Raw genomic sequence first — 19139 nt, 5'->3', positions numbered from 1 at the left:
CCACTAGAAGGGCTCAATAAAATAGCGTCTAAACATTAACTAGATAAAACAATATAAACATGATTAAGAAGAAAGGTGATAATTTGCCACAGGGCAAATCCTAAAGAAAAAACACTACTGATACCTTATCAGCTCCCTATACTTTGCCATGCTTACTATTACCTTTGTCACTTACTATTATCTTTGTTGCACCACCATTGGAATGCCATTTTAAATTACTTCTTGAAATCACCACTAAAGAGGATTCCTTCTGACTCTGTTTTACTTCCAAAACTAACAGCTAGAAATCCTTGAATTCAACTAACTTCAGTGAACCAGAAGAAAAGCAGGTGACTGTGGATTAGAGAAGGAACCAATAACACACCATTCAGTGCAACAACAATAAGAATAGCTCATTTTAGATAATGTGTTAAGATTTATTAATAATAACCAATATAGTTATTTGATACAAAAGAAATAGCAGGCAACTGCTATTTTACAGCTTTTGAAAACTGATGATAAAAGAAGTGACTTGCCCAGAATCTCATAGCTAGTCCGTGACTAAGAGAGTATTCAATCATGAGTCTTATGACTCCAAGACAAGTGCTTTGTGTATTGTGTCACCTGGGACCAAGGTAAAAAAGACTTCTATCAGAAATGTCCATTGAAAGGCACAGTACAACTCCAACCACAGATGCTTTTTACAGTTGCCTTCAGGATGTCTCTAATCTGACTAACCCAGAATCATGTTACTAGGTGCCTCATTCAGGTTTAAAAGGGTACCCCTGAAGAGTTATGATGTCTCTTATTTAATGCCATAAACATTACTATTACCCCCATTTAACCTATTTTATAAAAGTCTTTACTTCAAAGATGTAACTGGAACAGAAGTACAAGCATTTTCTTCCAGTATCTCAGGAGGTATACTCTCCTTTTTATTATTTTGGTCGGGATAGTGGGTTCAAAATTCACATCTATTCTATGTAGCAGGAGACCCACCAAGTTCAGATTCATTGCTGCCAGATGAGTCCTTGTCTCAGCTAACACAGTGGGTAGGAACTAAAGGAGCCCTGTTGCTAGTATCTTCAAGAAACTGTTGATGGAGTAGCTGCAAAAACCTATCAGGAGCTCTTTTTGTGGTAGCAAAAAATTGAAAACTGAATAGATGCCCATCAATTGGGGGATGGCTGAACAAGTTGGGGTATAAGAAGATAATGGAATATTATTGTTCTATAAAAAATGAGCAAGCTGATTTTAGAAAGGCCTGGAAAGATTTACATGAACTGATGCTGAGCGAAACAAGAAGAATCAGGAATACGTTATACACAATAACAGCAAGAATGTGTGATGAAAGACTTGGTTCTTCTCAGTGACTCAGTGATCCAAAGCAATCCTAATAGACTTTGGACAGAAAATGCCATCTGCATCCAGAAAAAGATCTAAGGAAACTGAATGTAAATCAACACATGCTATGTTCATTTCTTTTTTCTGTTTTTTTTTTTTTAAATCTCTGCCATGGTTTTTCCCTTTTGCTCTTATTTTTTTCTCCCAAAATGATTCATAAAGCAATTTATGTTAAAATAAATTTAAAAAAAATTTTTTTAAACCTAGCATGTATGCTTCTCAGAACATCAAGTGGCTCATCCTCCTGACTTTTCAAAATGTACAAGTTCACAGTCTCTAATGTCTTCCAAAAAATATTGAGGCAGACAAAGAACCAAGATTATACTCACAGGGCCACATTTTGGCCTTGGAGAAAGAAGAACCAAGACCTCATCACTTATTGCATTCTTTCTCACCACTGCTAAAGGAGTGAAACCAAGGGCAGAAGTCCATCCAAGAGGCAAAGATAGAATATAACCAAGGCCCTTTGAAGGATTTTCCAGGTTTAGTTCCATGACTGTAGCCAATTAAAGAAAGAAGGTGCCATTCATCAAGTGATTAGCAGACACAACGAAATTATAAAATATCTATGCCTGTTCCAAAGTTTCATCAGGGCATTTCTATTATATATTATCACAACTCTCTTGGAGACAAGTTCCTCAGCCTCTCATACATGAGGGCTTGTATCATACCAAAACATGCTGTTCAGGCTCATAATGACTGATTTTTTTAGCTAGTTCTCCATTACCCAACACTGGAGGTCTGGATGGGAGAAAATGAAGGGTCATGAATGGGAGTAAGCTCAACGGTGCTGACCTGCATCAAACTGTCTAGTAAGAAAGGGAAAGAACTTCCTCTGAAAAGGTTAATTATAGCTAGAAAAAAACTAGAAAAACTGAGAAAGCAGAAATAAGTACAAAGTTGATAAAAAGAGGTCAGGGAATACAATGAATGATATTATGAAGTAAAGGAAATTAACTTGAAAATCCCTGAAGAAAAAGAAAGCATCATATAGAATAAATTTTATGAATGCCCTCTCAAATCAACTAACATTGCCATGAAGTGACAATAAAGTATGTAAAAACCTCCAGAATGGTTCAAAAGATCATTAAATTAATTTTAAATAAATGATTTGGATAGAAGAAGATACACCATAGACGAATATTTGCTCTTTTGTAGCCTTGTAATACTTTTGATTCATTTGACCTTGAAGTTTATTAAATACAGGCATGTTTCAAGTCTCATCCTGTTTCTTTCTTTTATTTGTCTATGGTGTATCATAACACATAATACTAAGAGAAATGAATTCTGCTGTACTGTGCCTGATTGGTTCACATAGAGAGCACTGAGCATCACTTTTAGGGAATGTCACTGGAGAAGCTGAAAGGTGTCTAGAAGACAGTAAGGAAGATGGTGAGAGGACTGGAAACAATATTTTATGGTGATCTGTTGAAAAAAATGGAGACATAGCCTAGGCAAAAGGAGATGTAATGGTAGAATAGTCATATTTGTAGCAATGTCACATAGAAAAAGGGTTAAAGTTGTTCTGCTTAATATCCAAGAGGACTAAAAGTAATTAAAAGTAGCAAAGAGGTAATTCAGAGTGGGGGGAAAAAACTTCATAGCAATTAGAGCCAAAAAGAAGTCAAATGCGTTATCTTCAGAAGTACTTGGTTCCCCCTCACTATAATTTTACAGCTAAAGCTTGTAACCACTTGATGATGGCATTGTAGAATGAATTCTTGATCCAGCATGTATGGATCAAATGGCTGCTAGGGTTCTTTCCAATTCTGATGGAAATCAACATCACAGTAAAGAGAGTAGAAAATTTAGAACAAATAATAGAGAAATGTTCTAAACTCATAGATTCTCTGAAAAAGATAATAGCAGAAAAACATATTTTAAACCCAACTTTTAAAAATACTAATATAGGTTAGATGAAAAATTAAACTATTTTTAAATAACAGAAGAAAAGAACATATATGAACTCTACAAGCCAAGAAAATGCACTTGAAGATAGGATATTATTGGAACTATGCCTAAAGGGCTATTAAACTGTACATACTCCTTTGATCCAGCAGTGTCTCTACTAAGTTTGTAACCCAAAGAGATCATAAAAAAGAGAAAAGGATTCACATGTGCAAAGATGTTTGTAGCAGTCCTTTTTCTAGTAGCAAGGAACTGGACTCTGAGTGGATACCTACCAGTTGTAAAGTGGCTGAATAAGTTATGGTATATGGATGTGATAGAATATTATTGTTCCATGAGAAATGACCAGCAGGATGATTTCAGAGAGGTCTGGAGAGACTTACATGAACTGATGCTAAGTGAAATAGGTAGAATCAGGAGATCACTGTACACGACAACAAGATTATACAATGATCAATTCTGATGGACGCGACTCTTCAACAGTGAGATGATTGAGACCAGTTTCAATGCTCTTGTGATGAAGAGAGCCATCTACACTCAGAGAGAGGAGTGTGGGAACTAAGTGTGGATCACAACATAGTGTTTTCACTTTTTTGTTTTTTGCTTACATCTTGTTTTCTTTTACATTTTTTCTCCCTTTTGATCTGATTTTTCTTGTACAGAATGATAATTCTGGAAATATATATAGAAAAATGCCCATTTAACATATATCTGATTACCTGCTATCTAGGGAAGGGTTGGGGACAAGGGAGGGAGAATAAAAATTTTGGAAGACAAGGTTTTGCAAGAATGAAAACTGGAAACTATGCATATATTTTGAAAATAAAAGGTTTTAAAACAAAAAAAATTAAAAGAAAGGATATTATATGAGATAAGATTGACCTATTGCTAGGCCCTATCTGACAAAAATGCTTCCATGTTTAACCAATGATTGGCCCACTTAGGTATCAAGAAGTTTCTAAATAACTGACAATTGACTTAGCTATATTTAGGTAAAAATACGATGTTAGCAAATGGTCTTATGAAAAGACTGTCAAAGTAGGCTTCCCATAAAAACACAATGAAACAAAAAGCCTAAAAGCCATAATTCAAAAAAACAATCATCCAGGAAAATTGCCCAGATGTATTGGAAACAAAAAGCAAAGTAGAGATGAACAGATCCTATAAACAACTGACAAAGAGATACCTCGGATTTAACTCTCTAAGAAACATCATGATCAATGCATTCTTGTTTTAAATAAAAGATATTGTAGGTAACCAAACATCATGTAATAAGGAAAAAGTCCAAATTACTCAAGACTACTCCCAATTTATGAGAAATCAAAGGAAATATTAAAATATGAAATTCTGAAAAGAATCCCAAAGTAATGCATTCTGAAAAAAAAAGATGAATTTTTTTAAAGGGAAGATATCTTTCAAAATAAAGCAGAAGCTTTATTTGATATGTAAATTCATTTTTTAAAAAAAGAAACATTAGATAAATAAATAATTGTAATTAGCAAGAGTATATGAGGTGGAAAATAAAATAAAATTTTAAAAAAGATTGGAAAGATAGGAGAGGACTGAGTTATGAAAGCCTTTTAAAGTCATACAGAGAATTTTATATCTCATCATGGCAGTGAGAAGGCAACACTGGAGTTTATGAAATAGGGGAATGATAGTCAGATGTGCACTTTAGGAAGAACAATTTAAGTAAAGAAAAGAATAACGTGGCAGAGATCCACCAGAAGGCTCCAACAGTAATCGAGGAGAGTGAGCTGCCCTGCACCAAGATGGTGACAGTGTCAAAGAAAACAAGGCATCTGTATAGGAGATATGACAAAGCTACACTTGATAGGGCTTGACAAATTGGGTACAGAAAGTATTGTTTGTGGGTAGATATTAGGGGGGTTCCATGAACTTGGATTGGGAGGGGAAAAAATCGTATCTTTATTTTCCCTCATCTCTCGGTGAAATTTCCTCAATTAAAACTAAGTTTCTCTGAAGGTTTCATAGGTTTCACCAGACTGACTCTCATGGGGATCCCATGACACACAAAAGAATAATATTATCCCTGGACAAAATGATTTCTAAAGTGCCTTCCAGATATGACATTCTTTACTCTAAGGTTCTTTCCATCTGTGACATTCTGTGTTCTAAAGTTCTTTCCATTTGTGACATTATGTGATCTAAGGTCTTTTTCATTTAAGACAGTCTGGAGTCTTCAAGCTGTATACCCTATGAGAGTCCATCTCAACATTCTAACAGTTCTGCTTAACTGAGATGGGCCACCTTGATAGAGAATTCCCCTTTATTAGAGGTCTTCAGGTAGAGGCTGGATGTCCACTTGTCAGGGATATGAAGAGATTCTTATCAAGGAGGAACTGAACAAGCTCCTGCTGAGGTACTATCATTGAGGATCTCAGATTTTATGATCATTGGGAAAGACCATCTCCTCCCCCACTAGTAGAAAGTGAGCAAAATGGAAAGATTGATGTATTTGGGGTCCCAGGATCTCTTTTAAAATTCCAGCTAGCTTCTAGTTGCATGATCTTCAGCAAATCATTTAAATTCTTACAGTTTCGAGTTCCTGATTTGTTAAAAATGAATGGGTTTTGAGAATAAATTGGGAGAGGGCAACAGAGTGAGTTGGAACATTGAAATACACCATCAGCCATCAAGAATTAAGTGCATTATCACAGACTCTCAGAGATAAAAGGAACCTACCTCAGAGGGCATCTAGTACATAACTCAACAAGATTCCTTCAACAAATACCAGAAAGTTAGACTTCCAATCTTTGATGAAGACCTCCAGGAAGGAGGAAGTTGAGCATCCCATTTACATTTTGGATGATTTTTTTCCCTTGCTTTTGTTTAAACTGCTTTTCTTTGTCAAGGGAAAGGTTCAATGGGTGGGTAGGAGAGGAGGGAGAATATCAGAAATTACTGTTTTGAAAAAAAAGGAATTAATGAATCTTAACACCAAAAAAGAAAGGATTGAGTTACCAGTCTTTACAGCTCTTAAGTTCTAAAATCCTGAAGGAGCCAAGAGAGATGAGTATTTAGCTTTTTCCACAGAGACCATTTGTAAGAGCCTGAGTCAATCAATACATTCTTATGAAGTGCCTGGTACATATCAGGCACTGTGCTAAGCATTGGAGATACAAATAAAGGCAAAAATAAATCCTAAAACAATCCCTGCTCTTAAGGATCTCATACAAATGCAAATAATTATATAAAAATAAGCTAAAGACAAGATAATTTGAAGATAATCTTAAAGCAAAGGAATTAGTGGTGTAAATCTTAAAATCAGCTTATTTTCTCCCTTTTTTCAGGAAAAGCTAAAATGCTGATTCTGGGAACTTAGTTTCCCAGACTGTCCTATTATCATAGTTAAGGCAATAATGATGTTCCCAAATTACCTTTGCTTATATCTTGAAGGCAGTCTCAGTACATCCTTGTTCCTGCTGATGGGATCAGACTTTAGGGAAAACATATCAGTGATGAGATCCCCTGACCTTAGAGTGCTTTTGTTCTAACAATCAATGATTCTAAAGTCTTCTGGTCTTAGTGTAGTTCTACAAATATTTCTGACTGTCAGATAATCTCCTAGTCAATGATAACCAAATTTCTGAGACAATAGTGAATAGATCACTCCTCAGTTCTAACTCTGGGCCATAAAGTTAGCATATCAGTGACATGAACTGGATAAATTTGTCTCCTTGCTCCTGGTTCTTTCCTAAATTCTTTTGAACTTAACCCTCTTCAATTGGCGTTACAATTACAATAAACTTTGCCCCTGGACTTGGAGATGGGTTCAAGTCTGCAAATTTTTGTGAAACACCTCACAATACCAGTCTGCAACCCCAAACTTTTGGGATCATCTTCTGAATCTCAATATTTGATGGCCCCATCCTGGCCGAGTCTGGCTTCCTCTGGCTTCATCCCCTCCTTGCCAGGGTAAGCCCCTCCATTTTTTTTGCTCCCTCAATCCTATAGTTGGGACACCCCAAACAACTGGGAGAAGGCTTATCTGGATCGTCTCGAGTTCCACACTTGGCAAATTTTCCTTGACTGGGAACACCCAAACTTAGAAATTCTTGCAATTTTCAGCAAAGTTCCTAGAGAAACTTTGCCACCTCTCTGGGATGCCAGAGGAGATGAGTTGCTATAGGATGGTTTTTGGCAAAGATGGAACAGTCCTCTTTCATGTCATTTTTATCTGTGTCTGCATCTCTGTGCAGAATGTGTCATGTTTATTCTATGAGCTAGATTTTGTTACCTGGAAAGATTTAAAATGCAGCCAGCAGCAGCAACAACAACGATAACAAAAAAAACAACCTCCTAGCTGTAATTAGAATGCTGGGAAAGATTTCTTAATATCCTTAACTCCCACCTTAAAAGGGGAAAAAGTCTGACTTTTTTCCCTGTGGACTCCAGCTCTGGCCAAGATGGAGGCTACAGAAATAAAGTCAGCTAATTAAAATTATAGAACTACTAAAATAGCACCTTAACAGATTCTCAAAGTTTTGAGAGCAATGATTAAGGAGTTTGGCAATTAATAATTTTAAAATTACAAGAAAAATTCATGAAACATTGGGGATAATTCCAGGAATTCATACCATTCTGAAAGAAGGGAGTGAAAAGAAAAAGAAAAATTAGGTAAATAGCAACTTTTTATTAACCCTTTTTTGACTCTTATTTTGTCTGGAGCCTCCTTCTGCTCCATTGGGAAAGAACCCCAGAAGGCTTTAAAGTACCTTCTCCACAGCCCTGATCACTCAGTATGCTCCACTTCCCAGAGTCCTGAGTGTATCTCAATTGTGGGAATTGCTAACGACATCAATATAGCTCAAGTGCCTCTGTTTGCTAACCTCTCTCATCTCAGATCAGATTAAGGATGCTAAAGAACTGTAGGGAAACTCAAATTCTGCCTCACCTGTAGAAATGGGGGAGGCAACAACAACTGTGGGGACCTCACACAATCTTGCCCAAACAACTCCCCAACCCAGCTTGGGAGAGTGGGATGGAGTGGAGTGCAGGCTCCATAGTCAAAATTCCTTGAACCCTGGCAGCTGAAACTACCATCAAAGGGAGATCCTGTGATCAGTCACCCCAGCCTTTAGCAGGTTCTGTCCAGCAACTCCCTGGCAAGAATCCAAGTGCCCCAGACAACACTCAGCAGGGCAATGTGAGCTGAAAAGCCAGTCAGCCTCTGCATTTGGTAAGCTCACCCCTCTCTGTTTCAGTTGTAGAAATGTATTAGCTGTGTAATTTCTGAAAAATTATTTTATTTCTGCCCAATTTTCTGATTTGCAAAGAGAAATAATGATAGTTGTTGTGAAGTGATCTTCATGACTGCAAAAGTGCTTAGCATAAAACAAATGCCATATGAATGTTAACTGATTTATTAGATATAATTGCTTCATATTTGTAAGTTTATATGGGTTTTTAGATGTGACCAACATACAATGTCAACATTGAGATAAATGATTTCTGTATGTGTATACAAAGTAATTTGGAAGCAAATTCAACTAAATTGAGACCTCCTCAGGACTAGGAGGATAGTGCACTTTCTTCCTCATTTCCCCCTTCCCCGACTGCAGCAGGGATACATGGATGAAAGGATAAGAAAGAGAGAAAGAAAATATACTCAGTTGGGGCAGCTAGGTGGCACAGTCAATAGAGCATCAGTCCTGAAGTCAGGAGGACCTGAGTTCAAATCTGCCCTGAGACACTTAATACTTCCTAGCTGTGTGATCCTGGGCAAGTCACTTAACCCCAACTGCCTCAGAAAAAGAAAAGAAAATATACTCAGTTATATGAAATTTGCTATTTGCGATATGATAGTAAAAGCAGTTTTAAAGGAATTCTAACCAAAGCTCACTAAGGGGATATGTAAATTGTAATCTATTTGCACTGACAGCATTAATAGAAGATTTAAGAGTTTGGGAACTTTAGGGAAACAGAAAAGCAGTCCCCTGATACTTCAAAAATTCTGGCAACAGACTTCTAAGGGCTCTGTAAAAAAAAAATTGGTGCCTAAACCCTTTTTCCTCGCTCACAAAAGAGAAATGGTTTGTGTGAATTGAAAAATAACCAAATGGAAATTCAATTTGTCTGAAACATTAGAATCTAGGGAATTTCACGAACTAAAATTAAGTCGCTTTAAAAAATTTGTTCTATCTCAATTTTAAGAATTGTCTTGTTTTCTCCCTAAAACAAAAGGGAAACTTAAGGGAATAGAAATCCTCCCTGAGAACTTCCAAAGCTGCAACAGGGGATAGAATAAACTGAACAACTAAAAGAAGATGAAAATTTTATTTAGCCTTGCTTATTCCATTTTATAATATTTTGTAAATGTTCAGAAAGGCCTGGAGAGACTTACACGAACTGATGCTAAGTGAAATGAGCAGGACCAGGAGATCATTATATACTTCAACAACAATACTAGATGATGACCAGTCCTGATGGATCAGGCCATCCTCAGCAATGAGATCAACCAAATCATTTCTAATGGAGCAGTAATGAACTGAACTAGCTATACCCAGAAAAAGAACTCTGGGAGATGACTAAAAACCATTACACTGAATTCCCAGTCCCTATATTTATGCACACCTGCATCTTTGATTTCCTTCACAAGCTAATTGTACAATAATTCAGAGTCTGATTCTTTTTGTACAGCAAAATAATGTTTTGGTCATGTATACTTATTGTGTATCTAAGTTATATTTTAATATATTTAACATCTACTGGTCATCCTGCCATTTAGGGGAGGGGGTAGGGGTGAAAAATTGGAACAAGAGGTTTGGCAATTGTTAATGCTGTAAAGTTACCCAAGTATATATCCTGTAAATTAAAGGCTATTAAATTAAAAAAAAAAAAAGTATTCACAAACCCAAAAAAAAAAATATTTTGTAAATGTAATTTAGGAAATTAGGTATTTTCATCTTTGCTAGAAAATTAAAAGGAAATTACAACAAAGACTATTTGGTTTTATTTGGAGTTATCATGTTAAATCTAAAATTGGCAATTACTGTATGTGGAACAAGAGGGATGAGGTAAAAACCTTATCAATTCACCTTCAAAGAATGGGGAAAGGTATCAAACAGCACAGTTCATGAAAACACTAAGAATAGCTGAGGTGGGCAACAGCACGCTCAGCCCCTTCTCTGGGGTCTTTGTTGACTCCCCTTAATTTGTAAGCTTAACATTTTTTGGAAACCATCAGGAAAAGCAAGGTCATCAGTCCTGAGAAATGAGCCTGTTTAGGATGTATAGTTCCTAAACAAGGAATGTGTTTACTAAGAATCTATAAGCTTGTTTAATGATTGATCCTATGCACCAGCATGAGTTTAAACATATAAAATATATGTTATAACATATGTTATATATGTTATAGCATATAAAATATGCTAAACAAATTCTCCTATCATGTGGGTCCTGGTAAATTTTTTTTCCCCTGAGGCAAGTGGGGTTAAATAACTTGCCCAGGGTCACACAGCTAGGAAGTGTTATGTGTCTGAGACTAGATTTGAACTCAGGGCCTCCTGACTTCAGGGCTGGTGCTCTATCCACTGAGCCACATTATTGACTATCAGATAGATAATCTTCTGATAAGTGATAACTAAATTCTTGAGACAACAGTGAATAGATCTCTCCTCTGTTCTATCTTTAGGTCAGGTGGTTCCCTTAGCAATAAAACAGAAGTTAGAGAGAGGGAAGGGAAAGACAATGAGTTCAGTTGAAGACATGTTTGTGGAGAGTAATCTTTATTCTGGGTATCTAGTGTGAGATGCCTAACAGGAAGCTGAAGATTTGAGATTGGAGGTCAGGAAAAAGGTTAAGGCTAGACTAATAAATGTGAAAATCATCTGTAGAGAGATGTTAACTGAATCCAAGGAAGTTATGAAGTCATTAAGTGAATTAGAATAGTGGGTATGACCTGGATGAAGATTCTGAAAAGAAAATTTGAAAAAGACAAAGAGTAGGGTAAAGCCAAGATGGCAGAAGACAGGCAGCCTCCCAGATAAAATCTCCCAATATTCCCCCTCCAAACAATTTTAAAATAGCTCTTCAAATAAAATGTTGGAGAAGCAGAGTCAGGAAAAGGTCAGAATGAGACATTTTTCCAGCCAAAGATAATTTGGGGGGCATGCAGGGCACCCTGGCAGGCAGACCTCAGTGAGCTTCTCATTCTCCACCAGGGCAGTGTAGTCATGGCAGCTCCATGGGCAGAGGGCCAAGCTGAGAGCCCTGATCTGGCCTGGATTTCCCTGCTCCCCCAGGCCTCTCCACACATATGTCAACATGGAACTCCCGCAATGTCCCTGACGCCACGAGTACTAGATTTTGCCAGCAATCAAAGGTGGTGCTGATGTGGTTAGGAGAGCAATTGGTAATTAGAATGAGGTCCAGCACTGAATGTTGAGCCACCAAGTCATATGAAAAATTCACAATGGCCATTCTCTTTGGCAAAAATTAGATTTATTTAGACAAGGTTATAGGCAAAGTGAAGAGATACAGTAGACACCAGAAATGGTAAATGTGAAATAGAGCACATAGCAAAGAAAGGGGTTTTAATTATTGATGATGGGAAAGACAAGTTCCCAGTTAAGTAAAACAAGTTCCTTAGTGGAACTCACAACCTAAAGAAAGGGAACACACCATGAGGTGCCTTTATCCAGCAGGTCAAATAACTCAAGGGAGTTTAGCACTCTAAAAGTGAGATTGAGTTAGTTGTAGGAAGGAGAAAGATATCATAAGGCATGATGGGAGATGAGAGGAGAAATATCCATCACATGGGGGAGGGAGAAGGGGAAAGACGCCAAGAGACAGTGTCATGGCAGACTGACCCAAAAGGGGCTTGGCAAAGATGGCATGAGTCATGGACAGATTTATAGAGGGAATTTAACCTCAGGGGCATTAATAACTAGGGTTCTGATTGGACATAGCAAGGCAGGATTGCTCACAACCAACACAAACTATGAGGCTAAACTAATTCCTATCAGTGCCCTTCCCTGCCTGCCCCAGGGAGCAATTCCATCAATATTTCATTCTTTCTCTGCCAACTGCACCCAGTTACTCAGAACCTCATCAGATGTCACGTTGGATTATGTGGAAAGAGCAAATTGGAATGAGTGCTTTTTAGATAGCTATGCTTTTATGTGCGGTCTATCCTGAATTCTCTTGGTGAAAGATTTTACACAAAGATTAAAAATAAATTTTTTTTGAAAATTGCATACAAAGTCTGAAGAATAAATAATTGTTAGGTATCATAGGTATTAGGAAGACTATAATGAGGCAGACTATATCCGCTAATTCATACAGATATCTCCACACACAATTTATTAAGAATAAGAAAGTTGATGGTTGAGCCACTTCAGGCAATCTTTATATGAATGCTGCTTCAAGAAATAAAAAACGATCACTGTGGGGAAGAACGAATTCAAAAAGTAATCCAAGGGGCTATTAGTTACTTTGTTCATGCTGAATAGCATAAGAAAAATTCCTCTTAAAGTTTTATCAGGAAATTCTTGAGTTGTCTTTTCTGGCTGAAACAGGGTAGTATTATTAACAAGAAGCTTCAAATTTGTTACAAAAATCAAACTGTTCAAAATATATGAAAAAAAAATCCTAGATAGGTTAAAAGATGAAGGAATGCCATGTAGAAAATATTTATATCTAAGTTCACATGGTACAGTGATTCACAAATGTCAGCTGCAAATGGTGGAAGACCATTTATAGTTCCTATATGCAGAATGTCACAATATTATCCAATAAGAGAAAAGAAGTGACATGACAAATATGTATACCTTGCTTCATGCTATATCAAGTGGTTTAGCTTGGATGATTCAATAACCCTAGAACAATATTAATGAGGGTCTTAGAACAACGGCTAATCTTTCCCAGGAAAATATGCCAACTTGATTTGTGGAATCAGCTTTGGAAGTATATGGGAAATTTGCCCATCCTATCATCACTGTTTTGAATGTTAATCAACATTTCATGAGAGACCAGGCTAAGGATCTGACATTCATAGTAAACTACAAAGAATCTAAAGCTATTTGCAAAGCACCTGAGCTACTGATCAAGTTGTGAGTACTTGCTGAAAAAAAATCAACAAAAGGGATAACTGAAAATGAAGCTGAAAACAAGCTCACCAGTTTCATTACTATTTTCAAATATATTGATGTTAAAGATATTTTTCAAAATTTTATGCCAAGATGTTGCCCAAATAAAATAAAATAAAATCTCATGGCCTATATACATCTATGTATTCTGAAGAAGCCTTGATAATAAAGCAACCCTGTGGATATAAGTTTACAACCAATCAGATGTATACAGACATGAATGTCAGTGCTGATCTCAACAACAAATTCAAAGTTTTGTTTAAAAAAATCAGGACATTGTAATTGATTTGGGAATTAGTTTTCAAATATATGTCCTACAGGTTACCTAACCTTCTTCCTCTATATTTGTCATCCTTCAGGAAGTGGAAAAAAGTAAACATATGTTCAAATTATTTTATAATCAGCATTTCACGGGGAGGGAAGTTTACATGGTTATCTTATCTTGGCACAGGTGAACTGAATGACAAGCTCATGATAGTGCCTAGGTTCCCACCATGATAAACCCTGATGAGGTAAAAGAAAAATTTTATGAAGACCTGGAGACCTTTATTATCAATGTGCCAAAATAGGACACGTTTACAATTCTGGGTGACTTTAATGCTAGAGTGAGTTCAAACTATTAGACATGGCAGAAAGTCCTTGGGAGGAATGGAATTGGAAACAGAAATAGCAATGGTCACTTACTACTGAAGATGCGCATTTCATGACCTTCTCATCACCAACACTACTTATCTAAATGCAATAAAACTTCATGGATGCATCCTCATAATAAAACACTGGCATTTAATAGACTCCGTGACTGCAGAGAAGAGACAGGATATGAGAGACAAAAAGGCTATGTATGGCCCAGAGGACTAGACTGTTTGTAGACTTATCCTCTCTAAGCTAAATATTTGTATTCAACAAAAGCAGTGGTCTAAGGCAAAATGATCACCAGAAGAATTAGTCAGCAGTTCAGAGTGCTTATCTGAATAAGAACAGCTTAGAGGGAAACTTAAGCCAACACACAGTTGGCAACAGTGGAGCAGAAAAGAAGTGGTCAACTTTCAGAGAGATTTGGTGTTTGCATTGCATTTGCTCATCGAGTCAGAATACTTTCAAACATCAAGACTGGTTTGATGAAAGTGATAGGGAAATTCAGAAACTCTTAATGAAAAACGAGAACTCCACAGGGCATACTAGAGGATAGATCATCCATCCCTAAAATGGTAGCATTTAATTCCATCAAAAGTAAAGGACAAAGCAAGCTTAGAGATGCAAGATTCTTGGCTCAGTAGGAAGGCAGATGAAATTCAGTTTTATGCTGATAGTAACAATCCAAAGCACTTTTATGATGTTCTTAGTTATTTATGGACCAAAGACCTATGGTGAATCTTAACTAATCAGTAATGATGGAACCATATTGATTTGTGATAAGGACATGATTCTAGAGAGATGGGCTGAACTAGCGTTCTCAACAGACTGTCATATATTATCAAGGCTAAAGCCATTAACAATTTACCTCAGGTTGAAGTCGAACCTAACTACCTATCTAAAGAAGAGGTTTTCAATATCGTTGGGTTCTTTTTGTGTGGCAAAGCATCTGGTGTTGATTCCATTCCAGCTGAGATTTACAAGGCAGGGAATTTATTGCTTATACAAAAGCTGACTGAAATTTTCCATATTATGTGGCAAGAAGAGTTCAAGGATGCCTCCGTTGACCATCTCTATAGAGGTAAAGAGAATAGATTGTCCTATAACAATCACTGTGTGTGTAAGTGTGAATGTGTGTGTGTGTGTGAGAGAGAGAGAGACAGAGAGATAGAGAGAGAGAGAGAGAGAGAGAGAGAGGGAGGAGAGAGAAAAAGGAGAAAGAGAGAGAGAAGGAGGCAGAGATAGATCTCAGTCATTGCTGGCAAGATTCTTACCAGTGTCTTTCATTATAGGTTGATCTTTCATCTGGAAGATAGTCATCTAGCTGAGAACCTATGTGACTTCAGAAAGGGCCAGAGAATGGTCGATATGGTGTTTGCTGCCCAATAATTCCAGGAGAAACGCCAGAAGCAGAAGAGGTCTGCATACAACATTTGTAGATCTGACCAAGGCCTTTGATACTGTCAGTCATGAGGACTTATGGAAAATTATGTCAGAATTTGGTTGCCCAGAAAAGCTTTTCAGCACTGTGCATCATTTCATGATGGCATGTTTGTCTTGGTTCTGGATAATGGACGAAGCTCTTGTGTTTTCTCAGTCAGCAATGGAATGAAACAAGACTGTGTACTTGTTCCGATGCTTTTTAACCTGTTTTCAGCCATGTTGACAAATGTCTTCAAGGAGGACAAAAATGGCATCAAAGTCAGTTACTATATTAATAGGCAGTTCAACTTGAAAAGGCTACAAGCCAAAACTAAAGTGGAGGGAGTGATGGGGCATGCTTTTTTGTTTGCAGATGATTATGTATTCAAGACAGCCTCCAAAGGTGAAATGCAACAAAGTATGGATCAATTCTCTGCTGTTTGTTGCTGATTTGGGGTTAACAACACCAAGAAAATGCTGGTGCTCCATCAGCCAGCACCATGTCATCCATATGTAGAATCACTGGTTTACAGCAATGGAGGTTTTGAACGCAATGGATATGTTCACTTGCCTTGGCAGTATACTTTCCAGGGATATAGTTAATTGATAATGAAGTTGACACATTCATTGCCAGAGCTAGCTTAGTGTTTGGGAGGCTTCAAAGGAGAGTGTGAGAGAGGAAAAGAGGTATTAGACTACCAGACTGCAGGGCTACAGAGCCATTGTGCTGAACTCGTTGTTGTATACCTATGAAATCTGAAGAGTATACTAGTGCCGTGCCAGGAAACTGAATTGCTTCCATCTGTATTGTCTTGGGAAGGTGCTGAAGATCACCTGGCAGGATAAAATACCAGACACTGAGGTCCTTTCTCAAACTAAACTGCCAAGCCTTCAAATTCTACTGCAGAGGGCAGCTCTGCCGGGTAAGTCATGTTGTTCAAATGTCAAATAGACCACTTCTCAAAAAAATTATTTCATGGAGAACACACAGAGCAAGTGCTCACAGGATAGTCAGAAAAAGGACACTCTCAATGTCTCCATTAAGAACTTTGGAATTGGGACAGCTAGATGGTACAATGGATAGAGCACCAGCCCTGAAGTCAGGAGGACCTGAGTCTCAGACTCTTATCAAATCTGGTCTCAGACACTTAACATTTCCTGACTGTGTGATCCTGGGCAAGTCATTTAACCCCAATTGCCTCAGGAAAAAAAAAGAACTTTGGAATTGATTTGCAACATGGGAGATGCTGGCAAAGGACTGCCCAGCATGGTGTGCCCTCATGAGAGAAGATACTATGTTCCATGAGCAAAGTAGGATTAAATTAGCTTAAAAGAAACACAAGATATGCAAATTTAGAGGATCCACCTGAAGGGTTCATGTGGTCTATTTGTGCCTGACCTGTGCAAAGTATTCCAAGTTCATATTGGGTCTGATGAGTCACAATAGCACACAATGTACCTTGACCCCCATCATAGTGATGTCATTTTGGTTCTCTTCGAGAATGAAGGGCAACAACCACAGGTAAAGTTAAAATGAATTATTTGTCCAAACCCTATGTGACCATGGTGATGATATACCACGTGGCAGTACTACTTGCTTTTAACAATTATGAAGCCATTAGTTTCAAAGAGCTTCATGACATCACATAGATGAATGAAAAGGAATTGGCAAAAACTATCAAATCATTACTTGATGTGAAAATGTTTAACCATGATTCAGAAAAGGACAAATATAGATGCAGATAGACTATTCTATTTCATTAAATATGAACGTCAGCAGTAAAATAAAATTTAAAATCACTACATCAATACAAAAAGATACATCACAGAGGAAGAAGTAGACCAGAAGTGCTGTAGGTAGAAGCAGGAAAATATACCTCCAAATTGCTATACTTTGCATCATGAAAGCTTAAAAGGTCTTGCAGCATACTACTATTATTCAGGAGGTTGTTAGTTAAGTGTTTGGTTTCAACCAGGCATTAGCATGATTAAGTGCATTGAAGTTCTAATAGACAAGTAGTATATTGAAAGAAGCTTAGCATCAGCAGATGAATACAGCTCTGTGGCATGATGTTGCCAGCTACCCTGCAGGTGTGCTTTTAATATCATAATTGTCACTCTTCTGTGTGTTCCCGTGGAAAGAAGCAGGCTTGTGCCTCCATAGTTGGCTACTTGGCAGCCTATTTTTCTGCTGTTTATCATATCACCAGTGTCACGTCTTGAGCACCAATGAAAATGCCTATGTCATTTCAAGCTCATGTCATTATGACATTTCTTAAAACTTTTCTAAATGAATGATTGAAGTATTGCTGAAATGTGGAAATTTGGCTGGGTAACATGCTTCTCCTCCCCTTATGTTTGCAGTTGACAGTTTATATAAAATGTAGCTTAAAGGATATAAAGAAAAAAATTAAATAATATGATAGGTAAGCTAATAATTGCAGATATATTAAAATGAATTGTAATCAAAGTCCCTTGTGATTGACTACAAACACCCCTCTTGACCCTGGAACTTTAATTCAGCACTATATAGATGAACAATAGAGTTGTCAATCACGGTCTGCTGCTCCCAGTGCCAGCAAAGAGTCCTTTGTGATTTATTACTGCCTAGTTGTCTGGTCCCCTTACTGTCTTTGGATTGAAAGCTTCTGAAGTTGTTGCTGTTGCAACCACCTGTAAGGTCTACTGCTGCTGCTGCTGCGTTCTCTCAGAGTTTCAGGGCCAAGAGGAAGCCTAGTGCTTATAACACTGGGGAAGCAGCGGTTCTTCTTGGGTAAAAAACAGAGTACAGACCAGAAGTGACCACATTTTTCTTCACGTCACACCACCTTAGAAACACCAAAAACTTGCAGAAGCCCAGAATTAACTTTGAAAACAGCATCACAGAAAATCCTAAAGCTTGGAACAGTGCTTTTCCACCCCTGAACTGAGTAGACCCCAACATTAACATCAAGTTCAAAGTCAAGAAATAAGAATGGGAAAATAAGCAAACAACAACAACAAAACTTGATCCTAATAAAGTTACTCCAATAGCAGGGAAACACAAAACATAAGGTCAAAAGAAAACAATATGAATAGAGTTACCAACAAAACTTCAAAGAAAAATGCTAGTTTAACCCAGGCCCAACAAGAATTACCAAAAACAATGAAGAAAAATATGAGTGGCAAAGGAAAAACTGAGTGGGAGCAGGGAATGAGTGTGACACAAGAAAATTATGAAAAGAGAGTTAACACTTTGATAAAAGACACACACGAAAATACTGAAGAAAATAACATCTTAAAAAACAGTATTGCCCTAATGGCAAAAGAGACATAAAAATTCACTGAAGAAAAGTTCTTATAAAACAGAACTGGCTAAATGGGAAAAGAGATACAAAATCTCACTGAAGATAAGAACTACTTAAAAATTAGAATTGGGAAAGTGGAAGCTATTGACTACATGAGACATCAGGAAACAATTAAACAAAGTCAGAATTTTAAAATGAGGAAAACATGAAATCTTAGAAAAACAATTGACCTGAAAAATAGATTGAAGAGAGAGAATTTTAAAAGTATTGGATTAAGCTATGATAGACTTGGCTCTTCTCAGCAATTCAGTAATCCAAGGCAATTCCAATAAATTTTGGATGGATAATGTCATTCACATCCAGAGAAAGAACGAGGAGACTGAATGCAGATCAA

The 19139-nt window shown here is 37.2% G+C and overlaps 1 pseudogene; it reads left to right on the top strand.

Annotated features, from left to right (window-relative positions):
• The first annotated feature begins 11746 nt into the window (after positions 1–11746).
• LOC100924123 lies at positions 11747–17649 on the top strand (annotated as a pseudogene).
• The last annotated feature ends 1490 nt before the right edge of the window (positions 17650–19139 follow it).

Source organism: Sarcophilus harrisii, chromosome 3 (assembly GCF_902635505.1).
Source record: "Sarcophilus harrisii chromosome 3, mSarHar1.11, whole genome shotgun sequence".
NCBI lineage: Eukaryota > Metazoa > Chordata > Mammalia > Dasyuromorphia > Dasyuridae > Sarcophilus > Sarcophilus harrisii.
Note: the sequence above shows the minus strand (reverse complement) of the source record. Positions and strands in the feature narration are given on the sequence as shown.